The sequence below is a fragment of the Pogona vitticeps genome, chromosome 2, assembly GCF_051106095.1.
Source record: "Pogona vitticeps strain Pit_001003342236 chromosome 2, PviZW2.1, whole genome shotgun sequence".
Classification (NCBI taxonomy): Eukaryota; Metazoa; Chordata; class Lepidosauria; order Squamata; family Agamidae; genus Pogona; species Pogona vitticeps.
The window spans coordinates 223,152,444-223,172,945 of record NC_135784.1 but is presented as its reverse complement, the minus strand read 5'-3'; the positions used below and the strand labels follow the sequence as shown (position 1 = coordinate 223,172,945).

General features: G+C 41.2%; 1 protein-coding gene across 2 annotated transcripts in view; it reads right to left on the bottom strand.

The window, feature by feature from the left end:
- Positions 1-20,502, bottom strand: part of TTC39B (tetratricopeptide repeat domain 39B) — a 117,673-nt gene that overhangs the window by 80,001 nt on the left and 17,170 nt on the right. The window contains exon 1 of one of the 2 annotated variants that reach the window (XM_078384943.1): positions 12,965-13,439. The exons of the other annotated variant lie outside the window; for it this stretch is intronic. The gene's annotated coding sequence lies outside the window, so the exon portion shown is untranslated. Of the gene's footprint in view, positions 1-12,964; positions 13,440-20,502 lie in introns of those variants that run through there. 2 annotated transcript variants of the gene reach the window in all.

Genomic DNA, 20,502 nt, shown 5'->3' with positions numbered 1-20,502 from the left:
GCAATAATATAATATTAGATAAACACAGGAGAGAAGTTAGAGGCTCTTACTAACTTCAAAGGTGCTTTAAAGTAACAGGATACAGGATACATAGAGATGTGAAACATCTGTTTCAGGAGTTAGTCCACCTTCCCCACTTTGCTTAGAATGTCCAAATGCTTCCAAATCTTTGCTATGCTGCCAGACCTTCACTATCTAAGCTAACCATGCAACTTTGCCTTTTATATGCGCCTCAAGTTCTCTGGAGGTTTTGTATACAGAGAGAATATTTATTGGCTCCCAAAGCTCATTCATTTGGCTATGGATATATTTTTCCTCAATAGGTCCTCCACAGCCTCATTTGTCTTGTTAGATGATCTCAAATATCCCTGCTAACCTAAGTCAGGCATGCCTTTTCCAAGATAGTGCTATCACAGATGTTGCTGCATAGTCAGAAATGTGTAGTTGATGGGCTGCAAGAGCTTCTGCTTCCTGCTGGAAAGACAGCTACTGTTCACGTCATCTGGAGATCTAGACAGAAAGGGCTGCGATTTATCTTAAATGAACTGCTGATAGGCAGCTTAGTAATTGGCTATTCTTATGGCCAAAGCTGACCAACTAGCAACTAATCAAATTCAACATCAGCTTTCTTTGTTAAAAGATATAAAATGTATTTTACCTTTACTCTTTTGTTTGTGTGACTTTAACTATTACAGTGGCGCCTTGATTTATGAACTTAATCTGTATTGGAAAGGTGGCCATAAGTCAAAACGTTCATAAGTCAAAGCACCATTTCCCATAGGAATGCACTGAAAACCAATTAATCTGTTCTGGCCAAAGAAAAAAATATATTAAAAAATACTGCAAATCCTACGCTGGGACTGCAAAATAACAAAACAAAACACCAAAAAATAAAACAACACAGAAACGTAACACCCCCAGCCCAAACCTACCCTCCAAAACTTACCCAGAACAACTTTTTTTTAAAAAGGAAAAAGCAGCACCTTACCAGTCCGAAGCCTCTGTGGAGGCTTCCTGGGCTTCAAAAGCAATGGCAGCCAACCGCTTCTCCTTCCTCCTCCTGTGCCGCTGCCACACACCTCGTCCAGGGAGCCCCTCTGACCCGCGCGCCCCGCCCAGGTCCTTCGGCGGCCCTTACTCCTGAGTAGACCTGTGCTTTCTGCAGTGCTTACTCATGAGTAGACATACACCTTCTGTGGTGCTTACTCCCAAGTAGACTCACGCCAGGGATGGGCAGGGAGTGCACCAGCTTCCTGTGCCCGGTGGTGATCTGGAGCTATCCCCGCCTCTCCTTCTCCTCCTGCTCGGCAGAAGTAAAAAAGTTCCCTGACCCCCTGCTCTAACCATTGGGGTGCAAGAGCTACAAAGAAGCAGCCTCTTTGCCACCAATGGTTTGAATTTCCCACCTTTTCCCCTGCCTTTTTCCATTCATAAATCAAAGCTCCGGCCACAAGTCAAAGCAAAATTTTGCAGCCAGGGCTTTTCATAAGTAAAATTGTTCTTAGGTCAGGGCGTTTGTAAGTCAAGGCACCACTGTATTGAGTTCAGCAATGGTTTCTTGAAAAGAAAATTAGCCCCTTGTTTCTGAATTCTGTATAACTCCTCTATGCAGTGTGACATTGCAGAAATGGTAGGCGGCTTTTGCCATGACTGCTTGACAAGAGCTGTATGAATTGGCAAGAGTGAAAGTCAGTCCTTAATGGATACAGAAGGTTATTTGGTGAATGAACTGTTTTTGTTGTTGTTTAGTCATTAAGTCATGTCCAACTCTTCATGACCCCATGGACCAGAGCACGCCAGGCCCTCCTGTCTTCCACTGCCTCCCGTAGCTGTGTCAAATTCATGTTGGTCGCTTTGATGACACTGTCCAAATATCTCATCCTCTGTCGTCCCCTTCTCGTCTTGCCTTCACTCTTTCCCAACATCAGGGTCTTTTCCAGGGAGTCTTCTCCTCTCACAAGATGGCCAAAGTATTGGAGCCTCAGCTTCAGGATCTGTCCTTCCAATGAGCACTCGGGATTGATTTCCTTTAGAATTGATAGGTTTGTTCTCTTTGCAGTCCAGGGAACTCTCAAGAGTCTCCTCCAGCACCACAATTCAAAGGCATCAATTCTTCGGCAGTCAGCTTTCTTTATGGTCCAGCTCTCACTTCCATACAACACTACAGGAAAAACTTGACTATGCGGACCTTTGTCGGCAAGGTGATGTCTCTACTTTTTAAGATGCTGCCTAGGTTTCTCATCGCTTTCCTCCAAAGAAGCAGGTATCTTTTAATTTGGTGGCTGCTGTCACCATCCATAGTGATCATGGAGCCCAAGAAAGTAAAATCTGTCACCGCCTCCATATCTTCCCCTTCTATTTGCCAGGAGGAGATTGGGCCAGTGGCCATGATCTTAGTTTTTCTGATGTTGAGCTTCAGACCATTTTGGCACTCTCCTCTTTCACCCTCATTAAGAGGATCCCTAATTCCTCCTCACTTTCTGCCATCAAAGTGGTATCATCTGCATATCTGAGGTTGTTGGTATTTCTTCCGACAATCTTAATTCCGGCTTGGGATTCATCCAGTCCAGCCTTTCGCATGACGTATTCTGCATATAAATAAGCAGGGAGACAATATACATCCTTGTCGTACTCCTTTCCCAATTTTGAACCAATCCGTTGTTCCATATCCAGTTCTAACTGTTGCTTCCTGTCCCACATATAGGTTTCTCAGGTGATAGATAAGGTGGTCAGGCACTCCCATTTCTTTAAGAACTTGCCATAGTTTGTTGTGGTGAACTGTTTTAATCAAAGACAAATACTCACTTCTGCAAGATCGTTAAATCATAAACTGCCTAATTACAATGCTGATGGAAGAAATTAGAATCAGAAAATAGAACTTTTGAACTTAAGTGTCTTAGATCATGTAACATCACATATCAGAGGCACCTTTGTTCCCTTTGGCAGGGCAGTGGAGGTGACCCTCCCTCCTGTAGCCCAAAGAAGCTTTGATTGGAGGATCTACTCCTAATTACTGTGGCTGGAGAGAAAGATTGAATTGCTAATGTCACTTGCCTCAAGGCATCGTTTGTTATATTAAACACTCATTGTTTTGACTGGTGGATGCAAGAACATTTTGACAAAAGAGAAGTGTTGATCCATGGTTTGGATGGGCTATGTAAATAAGTGTTTAAATGAAAGGTGGAGCAGCAGTGACACCTGCTGGGAAAGAAACAAGATTGCATCTTTTTAAAAATTGGAATATGTCAGCAAAGGGAGAAAAGGAAAAGGCCCCGAGAGGCTCACCTGCATAGGAAAAAAAATATAAAATTATTGGGGCAAGAGACACTTAAGCATTGGCAACAGAACATTCAAAATATGTTATCCACAGGATAACAGCAGAGAGGAGGAGGAATGGCTCAGGTACCTGAACAAATTAAATATTTAGGGTTGCAAGTGACTGATATCAAACACCAAATTACAAAAAATATAAAACAAGTAAAATACAAGAAACCTTTAAAAGGGGGGGAATGGAGATTATGAATGCAGAGCTGGTAGTGATGCAACATGAAATAAAAGAAGATGAAATTAACCTACTAAAGTTAAAAATGGAGAAAACCTCCGGTGAAGAAAGTGCAATTGGTAACTAACTTTTTGGCCCCAATTATGGGGATGTAACCACAAGAAGTACAACAAAATATATCTGCGTTTCACGGCCGGGATCTAATGGTTGTTGTGGGTTTTTCGGGTTCTTTGGCCATGTTCTGAAGGTTGTTCACCCTGACGTTTTGCCAGTCCCTGTGGCCGGCATCTTCAAAGGACTGGAGTAGGAACTCTGTCCATGCTCTGTTGGTGTTTGTTGGATAGTATTTATAGCTGTGGGAATGGCTTTTGTCTTTTTTCAGGAGATAGGGTGATCAGCATGTTTTTGTTGTGATGAGGGAGGGGGAGGGGGAGAGATTATCTGTCACTGTGATTGATGGGTGTCGTTAGCTGGTCCTTTTTGTGCAATGATCTCTGGCCCTTGTGGCTGGGCTAGAGTTCGTTGACCTTTTGCAGGTTGTATTTTTCAGAATGGGGTGCCAGGCCATGTTTAGTTTTAGGCCTTCTTTCCTGTTGAAGTTTTGTTTATGTTTATGGATTTCAGTGGCTTCCCTGTGCAGTCTAACATACAGATTGCTGGTGTTGTCCAGTACTTCAGTATTCTGAAATAGAATTTCATGTCCAGCTTGTTTTAGGGCATGTTCAGCTACTGTTAATTTCTCTGGTTGTTTTAATCTGCAGTGTCTCTCATGTTCTTTGATTCTGGTGTGAATGCTGCATTTTTTGGTCCTGATATATAACTGTCCAAAACTGCAAGGTATCCAGTATACTCCTGCGGTGGTGAGGGGGTCCCTTTTGTCCTTTGCTGATTGTAACATTTGTTGTATTTTGTGGTAAGTCTGAATACTATTTGTAGGTTGTGTTTTTTCAAAAGTTTCCCCATGCTGTCCATGGCCCCTTTGATGTGTGGCAGAAATACCTTATTTGTGGGTGGCTGTTTTTCCTCTTCAGTTTGGTGCTGTTTTCTTGTTTTGATGGCTCTTTTGAGTTCATTCTTGGAATATGCCCTTAAACAAGCTGGACATGAAATTCTATTTCAAAATACTGAAGTACAGTGGTGCCCCGCATAGCGACGTTAATCCGTTCCGTTAATCCGTTCCAGGGTTTAACGTTTAATGCGTTTCTATGGGCTTTTTAGAATCACATTACGACGTTTTCGTTCTACAGAGATTTCGCTGGAACAAATTAACATTGTAATGTGAGGCACCACTGTACAAATAAGTGGTTGATACTTGAAGGTGTCTCTTTTCAGAGATATTCTACAGTATTAACTCAACGATGAAGGCAGAAGACTTTTATGAAAAAGGAGAAATGACTGGGTAGGGAAGAAGAGAAAAAGACAGATGAGAAACAGGAAGAGGAGCAATCAAGTGGATCATTAGGATCAAACTCAGAAGGAAATTCAGAATTTCAGCTAGAAAACCAAATGGGAAGCGCCAAAGGAAAGCCCACCAAGGAAAAATGAGGATCTAAGAAAACCTTAATAACGAAGATGGATATAATGAGCTTCCAAGAAACTCATACAAAAAGAGTAGAGTAACATCAGACATAAAAGAATTTATGAACAAAATTAAAATTGAACACTATCTGTCTTCGAAACTTATGAAAATCAAGAACCGCTTTATGAAATGGTTTTTAATATGTGTTGGAAATGTAAAATACAGGAAAGTACTTTCAACCATGTTGGGTGGACAGGTAGGGAAGCAGAAAATTATTGGAGAGTATTGGAGATTGATATATGAAATGCTGAAATGTTGGAAAAAATAGATTTTTGTATTGTGTGAGCTACATGGGTATCTGAAAAAGAACACAAAAATTTGGAATGATTTTATAGCTGGACTAGAAATATGGATTGGAAAGCATAAATAAAAGAAGAATGTAAAGGTCCAATCGTGAATGGAGAGATTAGTAACTATAAGTAACTCTGGTAAAACCTGTTAATTTGGGGTTGGTTGGTTGGTTGGTTGGTTGGTTGGTTATTTATTTATTTATTTATTTATTAGTATCCAAGTACAGTTATAAGTGGATGTAAAATTACCCTCTTGCTCCCTTTCACTACTCATGTCCACTCCCTCAACCCCCATATTCCCAATCCTATCCCTATTGAAGATGAATAATTTTTTTAAAGGTACAAGTCTTTTCATTGTTGAAATGATTCCAGGCAACATCAGTTGGTCTAATTCAATGGTCAGGGAACAGGGATAAATTACCCCAAATGGGGTAAAAGTGAAAATCCTGGCGGTAATGAGCAGAGCGCTACCCCTCCCTCCCACCCCCACTCTATGCAGCCAAACCTCAAATTGCAAGCCACCTCTCCCTGTTACTTCCTGGTTGCAGCAGGGCACTTCTAAATCCTCGTTCTTTCAGAGATAAGCCTGCTTAATTGGCTACAGCTGTGGAATAGCCCCGAGCAATCAATGAATCCTGGGCTTTGAATGACTGCTTCCTCCGGAAATGAATGCAAGCAAAGCCGGAGGCGGAAAAGGATCAAGTTAAGGGGAAGGAAGGTGCGAGAGGTGGAGGGCTTCATCAAGCTTTTTTTTTAATCTATGGAGAAAATGGATGGATAGAGGGTGGGTGGGTGGATGTGTGTGTGTGTGACAGAGAGAGAGAGAGAGAGACTGACTCAAAACTATGAAAAAAGGAACAGGCAAGGCTTGAATTAAGGCAGGAAATAAGGGTGACGGGAGGAAGGGAGGGTGTGTGTGTGAGAGAGAGAGAGACTGATTCAAAACTATGAAAAAAGGAACAGGCAAGGCTTGAATTAAGGCAGGAAAAAGGGGGAGGATGTGTGTTTGTGTGAGAGAGGGAGAGAGAGAGACACTGACTCAATTGAAAAAGGAAGAGGCAAGGCTTGAATTAAGGTGGGAAAAAAGGGTGGAGGGAGGGTGTATGTGTGTGTATGTGTGTGTCTGTTGTGTGTGTGAGAGAGAGAGACTGGCTCAAAACTATGAAAAGAACAGGCAAGGCTTGAATTAAGGCGGAAAAAAGGGGAGCTTCATCAAATACTGTATCATTTCCTTCCTTTCAAATCAAGGGGGTAATGTTGGCTTATATAAATTAAGGGGGGGGGTAAAAGGTAAAAAAGTTCCCTCACCCCTGATTCTACAAGCTTGATTTATCTACACCGCTTCTATTTCTATATTCAGAAAAATATTTCAAAGTTGTTGAGAATATCCAAAAGTCTTACAACTATGGAAAATACGTAGGCACGAATGCTTAAACAAAAAAACATCCTTGCTACTTGTGAGAAGCTGGAGGTGTGATTGCCATCCAAAATTCTTGCAACTATGAGAAGCTGCCAGAAAAAGTACATTCAAAAGAAAAACTTAAGTTGTAGGTAGAACTTAAATCTTGTAAGAATCATGTTTCAAAACTGAAGAAGTACAGTGGTGCCTCGCTTAACGAGCGCACCGTTTAATGACGAATTCGCATTGCGACCCGTTTTTTGCGATCACTAATGCGATCGCATTGCGACGTTTGAATGGCAAAACATCGCATTGTGATGATCAGTAAGCGTTTCACTTACTGATCTTCGCATTGCGATGTTCTAAAAACAGCTGATCGGAGGTTCCAAAATGGCCACCGGAAGAAAAAATGTCCGCCCGCTCCGTTTTCGCACCCTGCCCTCGCTTACCGGGTGGTGAAAATGGCGGCCGGATGGGGGAATCTTCGCATAGAAGTTTAATGCATTCCTATGGTTTCCCCCCCATAGCGATGAATCCGATTAGCGACGTTAATCATGGAACAGATTATATTTATACTTCTCTCATATGTTTACATTTCCCTTCAACTGTAAACAACTGGCTTTTGGCAGTATAATAACTCACTGGGGCTTGCTATACGCTAAAAATATATACAGTGGTGCCTCGCACAACGGTCGCTCCGTAGAGCGACGAATCCGCGCAACGATGCCGTTTTTGCGATCGCAAATGCGATCGCAAAATGGCACCTACATAGGGGAAAATTCACAGAGCGAAGGTCGGTAAGCGGTTCGCTTACCGACCTTCGCTTTGCGACCCGCCGATCAGCTGTTCCGCGGCTTCAAAATGGCCGCCGGGACAGCCGAAAGGGCCCGGGGTGCAGCGTTTTCGCGCCCTTGGTAAGCAAGGGGAGCGCGCGAAAACGCTGTGGAAGCCCCGAAATGGCTGCGCGCAACCATTTTGGGGCTTCCGGCAGCGTTTTCGCGCGCTCCCCTTGCTTACCAAGGGTGCGAAAACGCTGCACCCCGCCATTTCGGCTGTTCCGGCGGCCATTTTGGACCCGCCGGACAGCTGATCGCAGCGTTTTCGCGCCCTCGTTCAGCGAGGGGAGGGCGCGAAAATGGCTGCCGGCTATACCGGAACATCGCACAACGGTGAGTATTCGGCCAAATTGGAACGCATTAAACCATGTTTAATGCGTTCCAATGGCTTTTTACTTTCCGTAGTGCGATGTTTCACACAGCGAGGGTTAATCCGGAACGGATTAACCTCGCTGTGCGAGGCACCACTGTATATAATGGAAATTTATTTTGTTTCTACTGAAATGGCAAAATACAACTCCGGTAAAGCAGAATCTGGCAAGCTGCCATCATGACAATAAATTATTTTGACTAACAGGGATACTGCATTTGCAAGGCAAGCTAGTTGCCCTGGGAATAAATTACTGAGTAAGTAAAAGAAGGGTATACCAATTTACTGAATCAGCAAATGCCACCTACTGGTCATGTTAACACACTGAAACATTCCTTTAAAAATACTGTAAAAACATTGAACTGTTAAGCATGAAAGAGTTTTTCGCAAGGAAATGCTATTGTACAGTGACCTTGCTTCCAGGCTTGGTTGGAGAGCTGGCTGATTGTTTTGCAGTGACTTTTAATAAACTGTTTTTCAAACTTCATTTTAAAAATACAATGTACATTTTAGGGCTTCTTTTCTACATTTTGTTTAATTATTTTAACACTATACGTTCAGAATTTCACATCTTGACAGTACTCTTCATAACTTCTGAAAAGATGTTAAAAGTGAAGAAAACTGAAAGGGAGAAAAAGATTCATTCAAAATGTGGTGTTGGAGAAGAACTTTATGCATACTAGGATCACCAGAAAAGCAAATACATGGATACTAGATCTAATCAAACCTAAAATCTGTCTAGAAAAAGTAGTCACTAATCTGAGGCTGTCATATTTTGACCACATCTGCTGGACAAGACACTGGGAAAAGTGGAAGGAAACAGAAAGGATGAAGGCCAAATATGAGATGTGTTAATTCATTAACAGCAGCCATGGCCTTTAATTTGCAAGCTCAGAGTAAGGTTATTAATGGTAGAATCTTGTGGATATCACTAATTGATAAGGTTACTGTAAGTAAGGAATGACTTGACAGTACCTCACACTACCACCCTTTGTTTTGGGTATTTAACAGCACTGCATGTTGAGGAAGGCAAAAACTCAATCTTCTAAATTTATGTAATTCTTATTTTCTATAATTATAATTCTTATAATTTCTCTTTAAAATTACATTTTTTTCTTAAAAATTGTACCAGGAAATTCAGGAGGAAAGCTTAATGTTATTTTTAGATGCCACTAACAACCCAACAAATGAACGTATATGCAACAGCAGCAGCAAAATTGTGTCAAATACTGTACTACATTTGTGTCTTATCTGCAAAGCTGAATATCTGAATCACACTGATCATCAATGGGAATGATTTAGGCACAGGATTAACACTAATAAAATTTAGAAACCAAATCAAATCAACTAAATTTGCTTCAGACAGATTAAATTCTTTGTTGGGAGTTTTTAAAAAATCTGTTCGGGAATTTTTACAGGGAAGTCATTATCTATTTCATAGACATTTCCAAGTTAAAATTGGCTTCATACAGCTTTTGCGCAAAAGCTCTGCTTTGAAAACATAAATACAACAAAGGCCACAAACATTAACTTCAGAGTACAGTATTAAAATTCAATCTATTTACACTTGAATAATTTTATTACAGTGGTCTGAATATTTCAAGTGGAGGGCAGTCACCATATGCAACTGCAAAAATCCTGTTAAACCTACCTGCCTGTGTGCAACTAATTGACACTTAGCATTAAAGTAGCTGGCACTATTAAGCTGTTTTGTTAAGCCTAAAAGTCTCTCTAAAACCTTGAGGAAAAGGATGGCTTCAGCTCAGTGTCTGTGTCTTTTAATGTAATTTGGATTAAAGCACTATATCTGGACACAGCTTTGATTTTGTCAAGAGACAACACAGAATAGCCAGATGATTTTAAAGGGGACTCAATGTAGTCTCACAGTATACAGAAACTGCACACATTTACTTGCCTTTGATTTGTGCTACTGATTCTGTATGCCATATGCCTCCAGATCTAGACTCATTTTCTTATTGTTGCTCAATAAGAATGCCTGGCAAGATGTTTTCTGTCCTGGAATAATATTAAAATAATATTCCATACTTATACTAAAACCTAACTTTTCACACTTGTTTAAATATATGATAAACTTACAATATTCCTTGGCACTGGGCATAAAATATGTATATACCACAGGCAAGTCTCACTGTGTTCAATCATGCTTCTTCCCAGGTAAGTGTGCACTAGACCAGCACTGGCATGTTTGAAGAGGGATCACAGATTGAAAAAAAAAACTGTTCTATTTTTCTATTCATCTGTTCATATTGTATTCTCATTTGACAGGGGGCTATGGAACCTGAGAAGAGATCCTAAAAGTGCTGTGGCCAAAAAAAGAGTAAAGAATGGTTCCACTAAACCACAGCCACTCTAATCCATACTGCTTTAAGATTTTCTACATTTTAAAAGTGTTTGGAGACCCAAGGCTATAGCACATTATCCTCTTAAGTAGTGTTAAGGCAAACAAGTCCTGCTGCCACACAGGTCCAGTGAATTTTTTTCCTTCTACACCTGTTAGCATATCTCCCAGTTTTCTCAAGATATAAGGGCTGAATTTTTCCTGCTTAGCACAGTAAATCATATTAGAGTAGGCCCACTGAATCAATGGGGATTTGGTGAGTCATCTCCTTCATACTATGCCAATGTCACAACATGAGCAAGCCCATTTGAATCAATAGTACAGTACATAGAAGTTGACTCATCAAATCTCCTCTGATTCAATGGGCCAACTCTAGTATAACTATGCTAAGCCACAAGATTTCAGCCAAGGTCTCCCTGAAAATTAAAAAAAAAAGTGAAGTTAAGACTCAAGGAACAAATTGGGTTGCCAACATTTAGTAAATATTTCCAGTCTCAGAAGGAGACTGGAAATAACTTGATTGAGTGTTTTCCATTGTTGTTAAAGGATGTACATTCACACACTTTACATCCAAAACCAGCTAACAGTTCCTCTAATGTCTGTCCATTTTATAGGACATGCTTCATGCTTGTTACATGCTGGTTAACTTATTTTATTTTTCCCTACACATTTTTAAAAAGTTATTCTGCATATACAAAAATGCTTTTTCAGAAATATATACCGTGTTTCCCCCAAAATAAGACGGGATCTTATATTAATTTTTGCTCCAAAAACGCATTAGGGCTTATTTTCAGGGGATGTTTTATTTTATAGTAATGTCATCTTCTGGTTATTACACAATGGTGGAGGGCGGGGTTTCACTTAACTACGTCTTATTTTCAGGGAAACAGGGTAGGTCAAAATGTGACAATTTACTCATGATTCACATTTTTAATGTCTATTCATGCTTATTCATGAGTTTAGGGACGTGGTGGCGCTGTGGGCTAAACCACAGAAGTCTGTGCTGCAGGGTCAGAAGACCAGCAGTCGTAAGATCGAATCCACGAGATGGAGTGAGCTCCCGTCGCTTGTCCCAGCTCCTGCCAACCTAGCGGTCCGAAAGCATGCAAATGCAAGTAGATAAATAGGGACCACTTAGGTGGGAAGGTAACAGCGTTCCGTGTCTAAGTCGCACTGGCCATGTGACCACGGAAGTTTGTCTTCGGACAAATGCTGGCTCTATGGCTTGGAAACGGGGATGAGCACCGCCCCCTAGAGTCGAACACGACTGGACAAAAATTGTCAAGGGGAACCTTTACCTTTACCTATTCATGAGTTTATATAAGGTGCTTCAAAAGCAGCAGATCTTAAAACATCTCTAAGTTCCATTATGACCCAAGTTTGAGGACAGTCTTTTTTGGCCTACTTGCCATTTTCTGCTTATTAAAAGAAACAGATTTGTAATCTATTACAAATCTATTACAAAATGGTGCTTTTGCCCTGTGTTTTTCCGTGCTGGGCAAGCCCTGGGAAGCCTCTGAGACCCAGCGCCGAACAGCTGAGAGGCGGAGGGGAGAGCGGAGACAACCACAAAATGGCTGCCTCCTCTCAGCTGTTCGGCACTCTGGTCACACAGAGTCCAGCTGTTCAGATGATGTTGGGAGGACTGGTGGGGGACCTTTGAAAGTGGCATTGGCCGCAGGTGGGGTGCCCACCCCATGGCAAGCACCACTTTCAGAGGCTTCCCGGGGATTGCCCAGCATGGAAAAAGGCAGGGAAAAAGCACCATTTTTTAATTTCCTGCCCTTTTCCCCTGCCCTTTTCCGTGCTGGGCAAGCCACGGGAAGCCTGAGACCCAGCGCTGAACAGCTGAGAGGCGGGGGTGGGGAACGGAGATGACCACAAAATGGCTGTCGCCTCCGAGCTGTTTGGCACTCTGGTCACACAGAGTCCGGTTGTTCCAGGGCTACCAAGGCACCATGAGGAGCGGGGCTCGGTCTACAGTACCTGGTACTGTAAGTGACTTTGTTCTGACTTTTTTTGTTTCTGACTTTTTTCGTCCATAGGAACACATTAATTAAATTTCAATGCATTCCTATGGGAAACCGTGCCTCACAAGACGGAAATACTTTGCACTGCAACTGGATGAAAGCAGACATAACAAACAAAGTGACCTTACTGTGCTATGTTAGATAGGAGCATGAGATAAATGCTTTTGAAGATATACTGTTCATCTCCTCATTCATCCATACTATAGCTGAAGAAGTATTTTACAGCTTAAATGAGTTTATAACATCTCATTACATGGGTTGGTTGAAATGCATTGGAATTAGCACAAATGAGGCATGAACAATGTCTAGAAAGCTTACTGGACTTGTAGAATGGATTAAGTAAATCATACAGTTGGTGACTTGGTACCATTGCTGCATACATAGGGAAGCTCTACTTGTTAATACCAGAAAAACTAAAGCAGACCGTAAATGAAGAAGTCAAAATTGTCAATTTTATAAAAAGCAAATCACTAAATTCAAGACTTTTAAAACATCTTTGCAAAGATAGGACAATGGACAACACCATTGTGCAGCAACTAGAAGAAGATGACATGACTGTATTAGAATAAATGTAGATTGTTGTACATGAAAAAACCCACCTCCTGAAATGAACCCCTAATGCATTTTTGGAGCAAAAATTAATATAAGACCCTGTCTTATTTTTGGGGAAACACGGTATCTCTGTGGATAAAATGAAGATGATACTTGAAGACTTTTTCCAGATTCTGTACTCTAAAGAACAAACAACAAGACAATAATTAGAATGTTTAGAATCACAAGACCTTCCTAAAATAACATTGGAACAGAATGAAAAGCTAAATAAGCTAATTTCTCTGATGGAAATAACAGAAGCTATTAAAAAGCAGAAAAAAAATGAAAAATCTCCAGGCCCAGCTGACCTTTCAACAGAATATTTAAAACAGTTTGAAGGAATTTTGGCTATCTCCTTTAAAGAAGTGATAAACGAAATAATGGAGCAAGGAGTGATCCCAAGCACATGGCAAGAAGCAATAGTTACTCTTATACCCAAAGAAGGGAAGGATTCAGAATAAATATAAAATGACTGACCATCTTCCTTTTAAATATTGATTATAAAATCTTTGCAACAATTATGGCAGGCAGGTTTAGAGACATTTCAATTAATTTCATCCATAAAGATCAAAACGGCTTTTTACTTGGAAGACAACTCAGTCATAACTTAAGAATCATACTCAATGCCTTATAAAACTATGAACAGAAAGTTGATAAACCTGCGGCTTTTGATATTTTTGGACACATCACTTATTGCATGAAATTTGGAAGACTGGCAGCATAGTTGCTGTGAATATTTTCCTGTTCCTGATGCAAGCAAAAACTAGATTAGAGATTCCTTTTCAGTTACTATATTTTTCGCTCCATAAGACGCACCTCTCCATAAGACGCACCAAATTTTTAGAACAGGGAAAAAAATCTGTTTTCTTCTCCTAAAAATTGGTGAGCCTTATGGAGAGGTCATCTTATGGAACACACCCTAGGACACTTTGGAAGCTCACCCAGCCCTCCCCCGGAGGCCAGAGGGGGTGAAATCACCACCTTCTGAGACTCTTTTGAGGCTTGGGAAGCTTCAGAAGAGTCCCAGAAGGTGGCGATTTCACCCCCTCTGGCCTCTGGGGGGGGGCTGGGTGAGCCTCCAAAGGGTCCTAGGGTGTGTTCCAGGATCATTTAGAGACTCACCCTGCCCCCGGGGGTCAGAGGGGGCGAAATCACTACCTTCTGGGACTATTCTGAGGCTTCCCAAGCCTCAAAAGAGTACCAGAAGCTGGTAATTTCGCCCATGCTGGCCCCGTGGCGGTGGGGGGAGCGGCGCAAGGGTCCTGGAAGGCTCACTCAGACCCCTGCGCCTCTCCCCCCCACCCCCACGGGGCCAGTGCGGGCAAAATCGCCAGCTTCTAGGACCGTTTCTGAGGCTTGAAAGACTCAGAAAAGGTCCTAGAAGCTGGCAATTTTGCTCGCGCTGGCCCCGTGGGGGTGGGGGGAGCGGTGCAAGGGTCCGAGTGAGCCTTCCCGGACCCTTGTGACGCTCCCCCACCTGGAAGCTGGCAATCTCGCCCGCGCTGGCCCCGTGGGGGGAGCGGCGCAAAGGTCCGGGAAGGCTCACTCGGACCCTTGCGACGCTCCCTCCCATGGGGCCAGCGGGGGCAAAATCGCCGCCTTCGTTCCATAAGACGCACAGACTCCCCCCCACATTTGGGGGGGAGTGCGTCTTATGGAGCAAAAAATACGGTAATGTGTATAAACTAGAGGGGCTCACAGCAGCAGAGGAAGACAAGCTAATAGACGTAACCATGGATGGTGCTCTGAAACTACAGTTCAAGAAACAGTCCCTTCCAAATTTCTGGGCTCAGATTTTCAAGAACTATCGAAGAGGGCAGTGAAAGTACTGATGCCTTTCATAATAACCGTTTGAAAAGTGTAGAGTCAGAACTCAGAATACAAGTTTCAGCTATTCAGTCTGATATAACAAGGCTTGTCAGTGAAGTGCAGCACCAGCATTCTCATTAAATAAAATTATATGAATATACTGTTTGCTTTTTTCCACTCAACTTCTCTTTAATTAAGTATAGTTTTGTATTTTTCTAGCTTTCATTTTCATGTGATAATTTGTATAGATGTGTCATATTAATGATTTTATGTGCTTTTAATTTCAGTTTCTCCAGCAAGTAGTAGTAGTAGTAGTAGTAGTAGTAGTAGTAGTAGTAAATAATAATAATAATAATAATAATAATAATAATAATAATAATAATAATAATAATAATAATAATAATAATAATAATAATAATAATAATAATAATAATAATAATAAATAATAATAATAAATAATAATAATAATACCAGGCACAATCAAGTCACAGATACAAGTTCTATCTGTTAAATATCAGCACAGTATGTATGCTGTTCTTAATACTGTCGGTTTTTGTAGCTCTGATGGTGTTATTTCCGAGATCTGCAACTGATTATAATACTGTGTGAAACTTCTTGATATTTTTTTTCCAATTCTTTATTTTTAACTCTGGCATCTCCTGGAATTGCAATGTCAATGATCCAGAGAATTCTTCATTCCATTACTGTACTACTATGTCTGGTGCTATGTTCAAGGTGTCTACCAGTTTGGATTCGGAAATCCCAAAATATCTTGACTTCCCATTTTCTGACACCTTCTCTACCTGATGTTCCCATGGGTTTTTGGAGGTGGCAAGTTATATTTTTTTGCATAATGACCTGTGCTCTAATTTTGCCACTCTATCTTGTCTAATTTTGTAATGTTTATGCAGTCTTCGGACATTTGGAGATGAGGTGTGACACAGTTTCATCTTTTTATTGGCAGAGTCGACATTTGCTGTTAGCACGAATCCCTTGAATCTTATCTTTCACCACATTGGTTTGGAGTGCTTGCTCTTGTGCAGCAGAAATCAAGCCTTCTTTTTCTTTCTTAGGGGTCCCCATTTTTGGCCATGCCCATGTTGAATTATGATCATGCTTTCCATCAATATTTCTCAGGTGTTACCCATGTAGTGGTTTATTATTCCAAATGTTCTCCAGTGTCACCACTGAGGTGGTGGGATCACCCAAAGCAGATGATCCTCCTCCTGGTGACTTTTTGTTGGCAGGCTAATAGCCCAACATTACAATACCTACACCATCACCTCACTTCATCTCATAATCCTAGCAATTGTATCACACTACATCATCATATCATTGCAGCAGCAACAAATAACAAAGAAGCTGATGAATACCTACAATAGGCGAAGTTGTTTTTAAAGAAATAAATATTAACATGTAATTTTAAAATGTATTTAAACTGTGTGTGTACTGCACAAGATATTTTCCATTGCTCCATTGATCCTTGATAGTTAAGATAAAATGTGTTGGGGGGGCACAAGTATAATAATGTACATTATATTTCATTATTATTTAATGTTGGTAATGTCCTATTGTGCATAATTTATCAATTAAACTTTATCATAGGTAAGTAAAGAAGAAACAAATAACCCTAAACAAGGCACCTATGGAGGAAAATACTACAGTGGTGCCCCACATAGCGAGGTTAATCCGTTCCATTAAATTGTTCCAATTTGTTAGCATCCTTCTTGAAGTGTGGTGTGCAGAAGTGGACACAATATTCAAGGTGAGGCCTAACCAGTGCTCAATAGAGGGGGACTAGCACCTTGTGAGATTTGGAAGCTATACTCCTATTAGTGCAGCCTAAAATAGCATTTGCCTTTTTTGTAGCCGCATCAGACTGTTGGTTCCTGTTTAGCTTGTGATGTATGACAATTCCAAGATCCTTCTCGCTCATAGTATTGCTGAGCCAGGTATCCCCCATCTTGTAACTGTTCAATTGGTTTCTTTTCCCGAGGTGCAGTACTTTGCACTTATTCCTGTTGAATTTCATTTTGTTGCTTTTGGCCCATGATTTTTTTGTTTTGATCTGAAATACTTCACCAATATTTTTCCAGTGTCCACACTGCTGGTTTTGTTTCAGTTTCTTCTTTCTCATCTTCTTCTTCCTCTGTTGATGACATTCAACACTTCTCTATGTTCTTCAGTATGTTCTTCCACTTTTTCTTCAATTGTATGGACAAATCCCTCTCCACCAACTTGTCTTCCTAATGATTATCTTCACTTCTCTGTCAATAGCCAGGATACCTTTAAAATCATTGACAACATCACAAATTTTTCCCTGTTGTGTCACGTCTAGAATTAGCACTTTTTCACTGATGGAATGTACAGTGGTGCCTCGCTTAACGAGCGCACCATTTAACGAAGAATCCGTATAGCGATCCCTTTTTGGGGATCGCTATACGGATCAGCCCCAATCGCCGCACTCGCTTTGCGACGATTGGGGCATCCGGCGGCCATTTTGGAGCCGCCGATCAGCTGATCGGCGGCTCCAAAATGGCCGCCGGACGCGAAAACATCGCTGGAGGGGTAAGTTTGGACGCTTATTGGAACGCATTAAACTAAGTTTAATGCGTTCCAATAGGCTTTCCTTACCCGCACAGCGATGTTTTCGTATGGCGAAGGTTAATCCGGAATGGATTAACCTCGCTATACGGGGCACCACTGTACTTCACAGCTTCTCTTAGGCTTTGAAGAACTGCCAGCATCACTACTTTTGTGCTTTAGGGACACTATTTAAGAAAATTAAAGTTTATTTTCACAACAATACTATGAGAATGGAGCAATGAATATGGTTAGTGAGTACACTAGTGGCTAACTGGATGCACGTAACACAGATCAGCATGGGTACAGAGGACAAAGACAGATTAGTCATGTGCTGAACATGATGGGGTGGGAAGGCTTCACCATGTTACTCAGGATGGCACGCAATATAAAACTTATGAATAATTTCTTTCTCAAATGTTCCATGTAGTATTTTCAGGCTGTGGCAAACCACAAATAAGTGGAACCACAGAAACTGAATCCGCAGATATGGGGGACTCCTGTATTGATTTTCAAAAGAGAAAAATTGCTACTTTGTTATAAGACTGAGCATCTGTGGTACAGGCTAGCCAGAGAACCTTTCAATGCAGGGAGGCAGATATTTAGAGAAATCACAGAAACAGACTGAAAAGTTAGGTTTTCTTTGAAGAGTTTAAAAAACAGCTTTGCTTTTAAAAAAGTAATGGAGGGACAGTCCTCTAGGAGATAGTTTGCTACGTGTCTTCAGTAAACATTATCTCAGGATTTATAAAACCAAATAGTCTCCTCACAAAGGTTGTTCAGGGCTATTTCTGGGACAATCTGAACATTTGATCCTGTCAATCAGGACACAATTAGCTGACTCTTAGCTAACTTTTAAATTTTTTTACTCCTGCCTGGCCAAACAAGCTTATTAGAATCATGTTTGCAAGGGGGTTCTGTGTCTGGCTGTAAAAACAGAGATACAAAAAGAATATTAGAAAACCATTAAAAATACAGATATTGAAAATATATATGAATAATAATACAGAACAAATATTCAGAAGCTCACTCGTTTAAGTTGTCAAATTACTGGGCGGGGGGTTGCTTTGTGGCTGGGGATAGTCTTTATGTTAGCAGAGCTTTGGTGCATATATCCTGTCATAGTTTCCTGTTAAGCAGTGTTTCCTGAAGTGTGCAACATGGCACTGCAGGTGCCAGGAATTTCACCCAGAGTCTACATAGAATCCTCTCATCCTCCCCCCCCCCTCAGCACCTACTTGCAGTTTCTCTGCTGTTTGTGCAGAGAGGGAATCCTGGCTCAGTCTTGCTAAAGGACTGGGTTTCTTGCCCTCCTATTCAGATGGGAGCCTCCCCGCCCAGCCAAAAATGAGGCTTCTCCATTTTTCCAGAAGCTACTTCCCTAAGAGAAGTTAAGCCACCTGTATATAGCATGGTCTCTGGTGCCATCTAGTGGCCAGTCCTGGTAATACACCTTGGGAAGGTATATGTCTAGGTTTTGTTTTTATTGTTTTATTATTTTCAGGTAGCACATAAGTGAATCTGTGGGTATAGATCCCATGAATATGGCAGTCCTACTGTACTGGGGAGCCGTGGCAAAAACGTTTGGGAACAACTGTGTCTCTCTCTGTGCCATCCATGTTGTCACTATATACAGTAACTATATAAATTCAACCCAGATTCGTGGGCTCCCATATTAGCTGCCCCATTTACTTTCATCAATAGCTCTGGCACGACCCCTGCTATCTGGAGCAGAGCAGTCATTATCCCCATCTTTAAAAGTGGTGATAGAACTAATCAGCAAATTATCGACCCATCAGCCTCCTTTCTGTTGTTCGGAAACTATATGCTATGTACCTAAAATGCAAAATTTCCAGATGGGTTGAGAATAACAATACAATCGGTGAAGAACTATAGGGTCATGAAATGAGAAGGCTGATAGGCTAGGTGATCACCAGATAATTAGGACAGCAAATAGTCTTAGAGAGAGAAGTTAAAGAAGTCAGCCACACAAACATGGATGTCTGCCAGCATTGCTCCTGATGGGCAACTAGACTGCCACGCCCCCAGGAGGGCCCTCTTTTATTAACCTTACAGACTCACAGATAGTTGACAGTATGCAGATAGCTGACAGAGTTCAGATAGGACAATGGTTACATAATGCCATTAGGATTGGTCAAAGAAAGGCTTTGAAGTTAGCTCTCTATCACTGAAAGAGGAAGAATGGGTAGTAGCTTCTCCTCCTAGAAGCAGCTATGACATCATCCAAGAGAGTGTTCTCTGCACTGAAGAATCAGCCAACAGCTTAGCAACTTTGGGAAGAAGCATTCCCCCACAAAGAACAAACTGGTTTCAAAGCTGGCTGTTCAACACTGGATCACTGTTTTGTGCTGACTCACCTCGCAGAGAAGTATACCTCTTTTGGGGGGGGCAAGCTCTTTACTGCTTTTATCAATCTTAAAGCTGCCTTTGACTTAGTACCACAAGAATTGTTATGGCTCAAGCTAAGCAAAACATCTATAGATAAGCGCCTATTGTTCCTTATTAGAAGTCCATACAATGAGATCTCTAGTCAAGTTAGGTATGGACTGCAAGGAGAACTCTCAAATCCAATTCAGGTAACAAGAGGTGTAAGACAGGGATGTGTTTTGGCCTCCCTTCACTTCAACATATTTCTCAAAGACCAGTCTTCTCATCTCAGCAGTACTGACTTTCATGCTCCCAAACTATCAAATACCAAGATACGTTTACTCTTGTACGCCGATGATGCAGTACTTCTATCACTATCAAGAATTGGGCTAAATAGGCTACTTTCTGCCTTTGGGAATTACTGCTATGAAAACAATTTGATCATTCATATTTTATTTATTTTATTTTATTTGTTCGATTTATATCCCGCCCATCTGGTATATTCTACCACTGGTATATTCTATATTCATTATAGAAAGTCAAAAGTGCTGGTGTTCTCTAAAGCTCATAAACAATATAAATGGACCTTACATGGTAATGCCATTAAGTGGCCAGCATAAACTACTTAGGCATACAACTGTAGAACACAAGATCCTGGGTAGAACAGCATAGACAGGTAAACTAATTCAGCTAGTTCTAGCCAGGAGCAGATCCCAAGGATTTTCTACATGCAAGGGGGTCAATATATCCCTTCCTCTATTCAGAT